Here is an 11,685-nt window from a genome sequence, read left to right on the forward strand (position 1 = left end):
TGGAGCCACCTCTAATAAGCCTTAGAAACACTGGGACTCCACCCTTTCCTTCCTACGGAGAACTGTCATTCCAGTCCAGGAACCCATGGCTGAAATGGAATTCCACCCTCAAAACTCTCTATATATCCAAAGGCTGCTTTCAGACAAAAGCTGCAAGGACAGACAGTTCTGGCTTGCCTTGGCCTCTGGTGACTGCCTCTCATCTCCTTTCAAACCCTGGGGCTCTGTGGTTTCCTTGCTATGGAAAAGACCTGTGCCTCTTGTCCAGGTGCCCATGGCCTCTAGCACATGAGCACTGTATAGGGACACAGGAGCTCTGTGCTCAGTGGGGTGGAGACTGAGGACAGCAGAGGAGCCCTGAGAGGGACTGAAGGGAGGTTTCAGAGATGGTGGATCCTTTTGACATAGTAGAGAACAGCCAGAGAAGGAATAAATAAATTCCATAGGCAGCTGGGGAGGCCCAGACTGGAAGCAAAGAGAAAGGAATTTCCCTGCCAGGACAGGGCTGTGGTGCAGCATGTCCCCCAACAGGAGCCTGGAGCAGCCCAAGGCTTTGTGTGGGCAGGCAGGGGCAGGCAGGAGGCAGAGCTGTCAGCAAAGGAAGGGGCCAGCCAGGTGGGGCAGCCGGGGGATGATGACAGCCTGCAGAGACAGAGGCGCAGGTTTGCTCAGGAACAGAGACACCTTTCCCCTTGTCATCACTACCACCAGTTCTCTCCTCTACCTGGAATGTGGGGACACTTTATTGATGAAGGAAGGAGACCAGGACATCCATTGATCATCACAGGCCCAATTTTATTGATCAGTACGGCGGGTTAAATACAGTTCATAATGAACTTCATGCATATTGCAAAAGTTGAGCTCAGGATTGGTTAGTTACATATCAGCAGCTACACATACTTCTGCATTCCTATGGTTCTACTTTTGATACTTTCTACATATTCTCAGGAGATATTCAGGAATAATCTCTACTCCCTATCCTCATGTTGCAGCAAGGTCACTGATTGCTAATTGCTGACATCTTCTTTCAGCTTGCTGACTGCTGACTTCCCTCTCTTAGCTTAACCAACAGCATTATGTCAGTATGGCCTTTCTCAGCTAACCAACTATTAATAAAGCTCTCCACATTTCCCCCGTTTTCTTCTTGAGCAAGGAGATTAGTTTGCCAGGTTTTTGCTATTGTACGGCTGACCATGTTTTGAATACAATTAAAGATACAAGGCAAAATAAGCAAAAACAGTAAAATTACACCCAGCAGTCCTATAGCATAGATCACAAGGTTCCTCAGCCATGGCCCAAGTCCTAAGCTTTTAAGCCATTCGTCAATTCCTAAACCTTCTTCTTCCTTGAGATTGTGAAGTCCCTGTTGCAGTTCTTTTATCTTAGTGTAAATGGACACCGAATGATCAGACAGATTCATGCAACACATTCCCTCAAACTCTTCACATCCATGTCCTTGTGCTAGGAGCAAAAAATCTATGGCAGCTCTATTTTGCAAAACAGCATGGTTAACACTCTGCACATCTGTGGTTAGCATGTCTAGAATTTGTGATGTCTTGTTCAGCTCATCCTTTGCCCAGCACCCTAATTGCTTTGCTAAATTCATAGCCTTATTGGCAGATCCTCCCGGCAAGATAGTTGAAACAACCACCTGTTTGAATGTGCCCCAAAACTGTGGATCTCCTATCGAGCTGCAGTCTAAGTCATGTATGCTACGTCTCTTTCTGTTTGAATTTTGACTCAGCTGCATTAGCAAGGACACAATAGGGTGAAACAGTGACAATTTTCCCAAATAACAGGGTCCACCCTGTGGTCTAGCTGGTATGCCATTCCATGCCCTGTCTCCGCAAATTAAAAATATTCCTGTGGGTAATTTCATTGGTGCCTTGATTTTTGTGCTGTTACATTTACTGTAATGCTGCAGAGAGATTCCACTCACATTCAGGAATGAATCTAGGGTGGCCCATGTTTCTTTCGGTCGGTTTGAAAATTCGAAACTAAACCATCCACCAGCTGTAATGTTAGACAAACTGGCGTTTGTACTGCCAAAAAGGTCCAATTCCTCAGGAGGAGAATGTAAAGAGGTGTTGAGTGATTGGATCAGTAAACATTGACGATAGCCATCACTCTGACCTGCAGTATATCCTTGTTGCCCTGGCAATTTGATATTTGACATGTTAGGCATACATAAGGTTCGATTTTTTATTAAACTGCAAAATTCTCCAGGAGACCATACCGGAAGTCCCACCAGGCATGTTTGAAATGGGTTAGTGACTCCTCCAAGAGTAAGACAAAGTGATGATTGGTTAATTTGATTAGCAGGCGTCACCCATAAATTTTCTCTTGGCTGACTAAAACGTGTTATTTCTACTGCTTCACTTACTACAGCATTGAGCAATATTACAAGAACAAACCTCATTTTTCCTTCTGCTTGCTTTGTTTTCCCTTTCTTCGCTGTCTTTTCCCTGGTTTGCTAGATTGTCTATCGTAAGGCTGAATCAATTTTTGAATACACTGATCTAATTCTAAATCAGCATCTTTGATTACAGGTATAGCATAAGATAAGTTTGAAGGCAAATCAGCTTTACAGCGAGCTGTTATGATGCGTGAGGCTTTAGTAATTTCAAATATTCTAAGTGTTCCCTGCAACTTCCACCTAAGATATGCTATAATTGCTTGTTCTGCACTCTCAAAAAGCTGTAATCCTGTCCGTCCTGGCAGGCCAGTACTTTGTTCAAGAGCTCTAACCCAAATAAAATTTCGAATCCACTTTCCAAAACAAGGTATACACCATAAATATCCTATTGACTATTACAGCGACCTTAGACGGTCACTGTGGTGAGAGAAGGACGAGAATCTTGTTTCTTGATCAGAAGGCTGATTTATTGATATAAGATATATCATACATTATAACTATACTAAAAAGAATAAGACGAGAGGTTGCAGAGAGCAGCTATGCCAAGAATAGAATCGAAAGAAGAATAACAAAGTTCTTTGCCCAGGGAATCTGTCCCTGAGCTGCTCCTGTGATTGGCCTTTAATGGTACACAAGGAAGATGAGCCAATCACAGGGACACCTGCTACATTTCACAACAGCTGATAACAATTGTTTACATTCTTCTTCTGGGGCCCTTTGCTTCCCAGAAGAAGGAGAAATCCCAAAGAAAGGATTTCTATGAAGAAATGTCTGCGACATCTCACCCTTCTAAATTGTATAAATTAAAAGAAAAAGGCTGATGTGAAATGAGCAGGAGATTTCTTCAACTGTAAAATATACAATACTAATAAATCACTAAAACAATCCTACAATCTAAAAAAATGCAAAAAGCAATGCAAAGAGAATTCAAGTCCAAGCAGCTGGGTTTCAGGAACAGTCCAAGAGCTGAAGTTGTTTCTCTTGGATATCTGAGAGTCCTTTTCGGTCCTGAAAACAGACTTGCTGCAAAAGTCCCATCAACAGTTATCAAAAACATATTGACAGTCTTACAACAATTTCAAACAACTTGAACAACTTTTAGAATGTCCTTTTCTGGCCCTTCAATGCTTCAGGGCTTCAGAGCTGCTGCCCGCTATTTTCAATCTTTTTTATTTAATTTTTTTTTTTTTTTTTTTTTTTTTTTTTTTTTTTTTTTGATCGAAAATGAAAAGAGCAGCAGCAGAGCAGAGCAGTGCCAGAGAAGGAAAGGCCCTGGGGGCCCTGGCCCATGATGGACCAGGAACCCCAAAACTGGCCCACAAAGGGGGACCAGGACCAGTAGGAGAAATCTCAACCCCCAGTAACACCAAGAGGCCAAATGCTGGCCCTGGCCCAAAAACTTCCTGAGCCCAACGGCCCAGGCCAAACCCATGAGGCAGGCCCTGCATTCCCAAGGCCTGCACCCTGCTGCCAGTACAATGGCAGCACGAGTGGGGACACGCTTCCTTTCCCCAAAACCACTGAGGCATGCCAGCAGCAGGGAAATAGAAGCCTTCCCCAGAGATCCCATCCGGGGTCTGGAGATGTTTGTTTCCCACAGCAAACCAGCTATGATCTCCTCCATCTGTGCCCTCTTCCCCTGCAATGCATTGGGTTTGTGTCTCATCCGCCCCATGGCATCATTCCCACCCCCTCCGGGCTGGAGATCAGAGGCAGAGCTCTCGGGATGCACCTGCCCCCCGCCACTAGGGCACAAGAGAGGCGGCAGAGATGGCAGCCTCCATGGGACCATCCCCGAAAAACCACCCCCGAACCCGCCGAGAATGCTGATCTTAAAAGCAGGGAGATGGGCTGTCCCCCCAGTCAGCTGGCGGGCAGCCCCCGCTCCACGGAAGGGAAGACCAGCCGCCGGGGCCGCTGCTACAGCAACCGGTCCGGGATGGTCCGAGCTCGAACAAGCCGCCGGTTCCAGGGCAGTCTCTGACGCCGACACGGAGGACACAGCCTCCGACAACGGCAGGACTGCTGGGGCAGCCTGTGCAGGCAGCGGGGGGGAAGCCGGAACCGGGGAGGGAATCTCGCTGGATGTAGGAGTGGCCGCGGGCTTTTCCGAGGGTCCCGCAGGTTCGGCGCCGTCTCCAGCACCATCCTGAACAGGGACCGTCTCGGCTTGAGGTGGCGAGGAGGCCGATGGAAGCGGCAGAGGGGCCGGAGGGACCGGAGAGAACAACTCCCCCGCTGAGCCGGAAGCTGGAGACGCGTCGTCGTCGCTTAGCAACTCAGCAGCCACAGGAAGTGCCTCTTCTGCATTCTCAGACGCAGGCGCTGGCAGGGGCGGGGAGGCCTGTGAAGCCGTGGGCGGGACTGCCTGGAGAGGCGGAGACGGGATCGCCTGGAGTGGCGGCCGCGCCGGTGAGGCGGGTCTTGAAGGCGGACGCAGCGCTGGCAGGGGCGGTACCAACGGCGCTGGCTCGAGCGGGACCGCCCATTCCCATCCCCCCGGAGAGAGAGAAGGAGGGGGGGGAGAAGGTTCCGTCTGCGCAGGCTCCGGAGAAAGAGTAAAAAAAACTTCTTCGCTCGGCGCAGTTTCGTCCCCCCCCGCCGCGAAGCAGGGGGGCTGGGCAGCCCCCACTCATCCCCCGCCGGGTCTTCTCCCGCTGAGGACAGGGGGCTGGGAAGCCCCCACTCATCCCCCGCCGGGTCTTCTCCCACCGGGGACGGTGGAAACGGAGCCTGTCCATAACAGTTAGAAATCCATTGAAAAATAGCTGCTCTCCGTTTCAAAACTGGGAAGAGCTTTAGAAATGCTGGGTAGATAAAAGGCAAAACACGTTCCTGGCCCCAGACGGACTGGAAAATGGAATTCATGCACTCCCAGACAAAAACATCCAAGGCGTACAGGACATCAGTAAAGAATCCAAAAAGCTTTGCCCATCGAAAGAACTCATAGAGATCTGTTGCTGACAGAAAAATCCCATCTTCTCTACACCATTTTTGCCAGAGGGCAATAAGTTTCTCCTCTGAAGGGGAGAACTGAACCTCTTCTTCCAAGGCATGTGTCTGCCATACCAACCGCCACAAACTACGAAGGGCTGGTTCATCAGGAAGGGAAAAGACAAAAGTACCTTGTGAAAGTGTCCAGCTTGCTCTGGCCAGCTCCTCGGGTCTGCTGCCGTCTCCGAACATCTTCCTGAAGGTTTTTCAGAAGAAGGTTCACTTTGTGGTCAGCCTTGGCTGTGAACTCTGTCCAAATCAGGATCTTCAGTTCTTCAGCTCCTGGCTTGAATCCACTTCTGTGGTCACTTCAAAGCAACCATCACTTGCTACACATACAGGATTTTACCCAGTGCAGCAATTTTGCTCCTCTGGTCTTTATCAAATTAATTTTTGCCCTGACACGAGGGGTCACCAGATATTACAGCGACCTTAGACGGTCACTGTGGTGAGAGAAGGACGAGAATCTTGTTTCTTGATCAGAAGGCTGATTTATTGATATAAGATATATAATACATTATAACTATACTAAAAAGAATAAGAAGAGAGGTTGCAGAGAGCAGCTATGCCAAGAATAGAATAGAAAGAATGAATAACAAAGTTCTTTGCCCAGGGAATCTGTCCCTGAGCTGCTCCTGTGATTGGCCTTTAATGGTACACAAGGAAGATGAGCCAATCACAGGGACACCTGCTACATTTCACAACAGCTGATAACAATTGTTTACATTCTTCTTCTGGGGCCCTTTGCTTCCCAGAAGAAGGAGAAATCCCAAAGAAAGGATTTCTATGAAGAAATGTCTGCGACAATTGACCTTTGTGAATACCAATAAACCTGATTACAATCTGCACAATGCAAAGCTACCCATGCATAGCACTTATCATTATCCCTTTTGCAAACATAACAAGGAAGCGAATGTAAGTAAGGACCAGTATAAAAGTCTGTCTCTTCAATCCAATGCAACCAATTCAATGGTGGTGATTGCAAAGCCTCTTTAGCTTTTTTACTATATGAGGCTAATAGCTCAAGGTCTTTCTTTAACACAAGACGTATTTTATTTTGCAATCGTAGTTCTTGTTCGTTATCTTCCTCAACAACTATATCCTCCCGAGGGTCCCACAACTGTAAAAGTGTCCTAATCATAGAAAATTAATTAGCAATCACCAATAGCTTTATTTACATGAGGTCGTTCCCTTTTTTGCCTTCCTTTTCTTATCTATCTTCAATCTTGCTGCTCCTAGTTTTACTGGTCCTGCCACTTGCAAACTCAATTTCTGCAACTTTTCAATGCAGCAGTCTAGTGCCCTTTCAGGATTTCCCTTGAAGGGCCCTACAATTGAGCGCTGTGTTAAAGGTACTACTTTCCTACACCTTACAGAGACTATGCGTGATTTACTTTGAACCTTAATTCTATTCACGACACATTGTACTTCCCATCGATAATAAGCAAGAATTTTCTGTTCAGGAGACTCATAAAGACTTAGAGCTATATACACATTTTGCCCTGTTTGTCTCCTTAATTCATCTTGCCAACTTTTACCCCACCGGTGCTCATGTTCACAAGTGTGACACCACAAATCCCACAATAATGATTGTTCTAACCAAAAAGTTCTATCACAACCCCCACAAAGTAGGGCTATCCAGGCAGCACAATGTGGATCGTGACAGTCAAGGCAATGTTCCTTTGCTGGATTTCTTAAACGAAAAGTTGATAATGAGTCAATAAAACCAATCAGCTCCTGGGATGTCCGACAGTAGTGTGTCAGTGCTCTGTCCACCGCTTTCGAGTATCCCTTCAGCTGTAGCAGTAGCGGTTGTAGGACCAGAAGCAGTTTCTTCCCCAGTCGCTCCTTGTCCTCCTCTGTGAGGCAGTCCACCAAAGGCTGCATCAAAAACAGGTTTAGTCCACTTAGCAGGCACCCAGAGAGGCCCTGTAGGTGAGGAAACACAAAGATATCCCTGACCCCAATATAATACTTTTGCAGGTTTTTCCCATAATCCTTAACCCAGACCTCTATTTCCTTAGTATTTTCCTGACCTGACCTTGGATGATGTTTAATTGCAGGAGGGGTATCATCTTCCCCAAAAATACATAAATGATTAATTACATACAACACCTTAGCCAGACATGCTTGTCGATCTCTCAAATCTTGATGTTTTTCAATATATTGCTTAAGGGTACCGTTTGCTCTTTCCACTATTGCCTGTCCAGTAGGGGAGTGTGGAATACCTGTCACATGCTTAACCGACCATTGATTCAGAAATTTTTGAACCCTAGCACTCACATAAGCCGGAGCATTATCTGTTTTAATACTTTTTGGAACTCCCATGACAGCAAAGCAACTTAACAGGTGTCTGATAACATGTATAGCTTTCTCTCCTGCTTGAGCCGTAGCCCATATGTAATGACTATACGTGTCTATAGTGACGTGCACACATTTGACTTTACCAAATCTAGCTATATGTGTAACATCCATTTGCCATTTCTCATTTATTTCTAAACCTCGAGGATTATCTCCAATACCTAAAACTATTCCACCATTGTGATAACTACATGTTGGACATGCTCTGACAATAGCTTTAGCTTCTGACAAACTCAATTCAAATTGCTTTGCTAATCCTTTTGCATTTTGATGATATCTACTATGTGCTTCTCTGGCCAATGTATGCTTATCAATAGTACAAGAGTTATCAACGGGTAGGGTAACCAATTTATCTGCACGTTCATTTCCTTCTCCTAAACCTTCAGACCATTTATGACTCCTAATATGAATCACAGAATACGCTGCATTTCTCTCCCGTAAAGCTTTCCTTAATTGTACCAACAACACATACAATCATTTATTATTCACTTCCTTAATTGCTGCTTCCTCTATTTGTCTGAGTACTCCTGCAACGTACATAGAGTCTGTAACCACATTTAAAGGCTCCTGTAAGTTGGATACTGCCCATACTACTGCTAACAATTCCAAAGTTTGTAAACTATCCGCAGGGTCTGCTGTGAGGAGTTGATGTTTCCATTGTCCTTTTTCTTGCCAAGTGACAGCAGCACGCCTTGATTTCTTTCCTGCATCTGTAAAGGCTGTAATAGCTCCTTCTATAGGGCGTTCTTCTCTCAAGGGCCAAGTAATCCAGTTCCATTCTGTCATCCATTGCAAAACTCTAGGCACTAATTTGCTGGTATCTACTTTAGCAGACGATGTCAATAATGCTTCCTGTAAATCCTTTGAATTAATCAGGTACCAGTCCAAGGTTTCTTTTTCCATAGGCAATCTAATGGTAGCAGGTTCTCTACCATCCACTTCAAGAATTCTAAGACGCCCCTTTTTGATTAATGCAGCCAATTGTTCAATTTTTGAACATATTGTTTTCCCATGCTGTAATGGTGGAGACAACCATTCCAACACCCGTATCTCCCCCGTTTTCTTTTGTTGTTGAGAGAGAGCACCAAGCAGGTGGCAAGGGCTATTCCAGATAGTAAGGTCAATAGGGTGATCGAGTTGTCGACGAGACACGTACCCCTGTTGTGCACAGTTACTGATTTGCTGCAAGGCAAGACGATGCTCCTTTGTCAGGTATACAGGAGTAGTACGGTCAACACCCTTTAACAAAGGCCGTAGGGCTTCTAACAAATGATTTGGTATTCCCACAATGGATTTCAGCCACTGTAAGTCTCCCAGCAACTTCTGTGCATCATGTAGAGTCTTAATGTCCAATTGTAATTCCAATTTTTGAGGTATCACTATTTGATCCATCAAAGTCCATCCCAAATATTTCCAAGGTTTTGTTGTTTGAATTTTCTCTGAAGCAATAACAAGTGAATATGCAGCAAGAATATTTTTAATAATGTCAATCTGCAAAGAGGAAAGTGGTTGTTGCTGTGCAAACAAAATATCGTCCATGTAATGATATATTATAGTTGCTGGCCATCTGTGACGTAGTGGCTGTAATGCTGCATCAACATAAAGCTGACATAAAGTGGGGGAATTACGCATACCCTGTGGAAGAGATGTCCATTCAAATCTTTTATCTGGTTCTCCACGATTTATTGCTGGTAAAGTAAAAGCAAATCTCTTCATATCATTAGGATGCAGGCCAATGGTGAAGAAACAATCCTTTAGGTCAATGATTAAGAGTGGCCAGTGTTCTGGAATCATAGCTGGATTTGGAAGACCAGGCTGTAAGGCCCCCATAGGTTCCATTTGGTCATTTACAGCCCGCAAATCATGTATTAAACGATATTTCCCTGATTTCTTTTTGATCACAAAAATAGGTGTATTCCAAGGGCTCGTGGAAAGTTGTAAATGTCCCTTTGAATATTGTTCCTCTACCAATTCATGAGCATGCATAAGGCTTTCCCCTTTTAGTGGCCATTGCTTAACCATCACCGGTGTATCCGTCTTCCAGGTGAGTGGAATGGGGAAAGTCCAAGCAATGGCAATTACCCCAAAGGGTGCTGATTAGTTAACACTACTCCCAATTGTGTTAAGATGTCCCTTCCAATTAAACAGGAGACTGTAGGAAGCAGTTGCACAATTGAAAACACAGCAGATATTTGTTGATCCTCAATGCGCACAGACAAAGAAGGTGACCTGCTTGCCAATGTAAACCCTTCTACACCTGTGAGCATGTTTGCTGATGGGAATAGAGGCCAATGTTGTGTCCATGCTTCTGGAGAAATAATGCTGGTATCTGCTCCTGTATCCAATAATCCATAAAGGGTTATGCTTTGATGCCCATAAGTAATTTTAACCTTTTGCTTTGGTCTATTTTGTAAATCCACAGTTAAAAGTGTAACATCAGTAGAGCCAAAACCTTTTTCATCCCGTGTTTGCCCAGTAAATGGTTGTATTCCCGATGTCATTTGTGATAGTGGTACCAATTGTGCAATGCGTTGTCCTTTTGTTATTTTAATTGGAGGATAGAGGGTGTAAGCCATGATTTGTATTTCCCCTGTAAAGTCTGCATCAATAACTCCAGGCAAAACAAATAATCCCAACATAGTTGTAGAAGAGCGTCCTAATAATAATGCTCCACATGTTTATCCATTTAATACAAGAGGACCTTTTACTCCAGTTGGTATTTTCTCAGGCCGATTCGTCATTATTGTGACGTCTACTGCTGCTGATAAGTCCAAACCGAGGCTCCCTGTTGTTGCGGGTTGCAGACAGGAGGTGGCAGCAATGTTGCGGCAGCTGGTGTCTCCGATGTCACGGCGGCAATTTGTGTCTGGGCGCGGCCCCCGTGAAGCGCGCTCCGCTGATGGTTTCCCGATCGGCGCCTACAAATTGTAGTGTTGTGGGAGCTGGATCAGCAGTGTTGACACCAAATGCCAGTTGCTCGGCAAGCTCGGCGTGTGTGTCCCTCATTGCCGCACCGGTAACACTTGATAAATGGCTTTGGACCTCCTTGCATGAATGCCCGTGAGCCATTTCGGAGAGGAGCGAGGGCAGCTAACACCTGATTCTGATTAGACTCTGCCTGCTTTTGTAACCCCAATCCTAATTCCTTTAGAGCTTCTGCTATAAATGCTTGCGAAGCTGTTGGCATTAACGCCATTCGCTCTAATGCTTCCTCAATGGTCCAATTTGCTCCTAAAGTAGCTAACACTCTTTGAGTTGCTGGATTACTATTTTGCAAGGCACACTGCTTCAATAGCGCCCCCTTAAGGTAGTCTGCAACCCCAGCCTGATCTATAGCAGTAGCTACCCTATCAATAAAATTTCCAAATGATTCTTCTCTACCTTGCTTAATGCCCATATAAGCTGGTAACCCTCCTGGCTCTTTAACCATATCTATTGCTGTACGCACTAATCGCATAGCCTCTCTAAGTTTATCTGGTCCCGATATCATCTGTGCCTCAGTATGCAAATATGCCCCTAAGCCCATGAGCTCATCCACTGTTACCCCATGCAATGGGTCTCCCTGAGCTCGTTGTACAGCAACTGATTCGTTTACTAACACTTGCCAATGTGCATAAACAATAACTGCTGATGTTGAGTGAATATTAAACGCACTATTCCCCTTAAATCATTTGGGCATAAAATCTGAGTATTAAAAAGATAATCTAACATTTGCTTAACAGGTTCACTTTTTACTTCAAACTGACTAACCGTGGAACGTAGCTGGGTTAACAACTTCCAATCTAAGGGAGAATATGCTGCTATGTTATGCATAAGATTCCCCTGTGCATCATACTGTGGTGTGCATATAATCGGACATGCAAGGCTAGAAGCTATTTCCACTGCCTCGCCATCCCCCGTTTGCATTACTTCTT

The sequence above is a fragment of the Zonotrichia leucophrys genome, unplaced genomic scaffold, assembly GCF_028769735.1.
Source record: "Zonotrichia leucophrys gambelii isolate GWCS_2022_RI unplaced genomic scaffold, RI_Zleu_2.0 Scaffold_232_80865, whole genome shotgun sequence".
NCBI classification, from domain to species: domain Eukaryota; kingdom Metazoa; phylum Chordata; class Aves; order Passeriformes; family Passerellidae; genus Zonotrichia; species Zonotrichia leucophrys.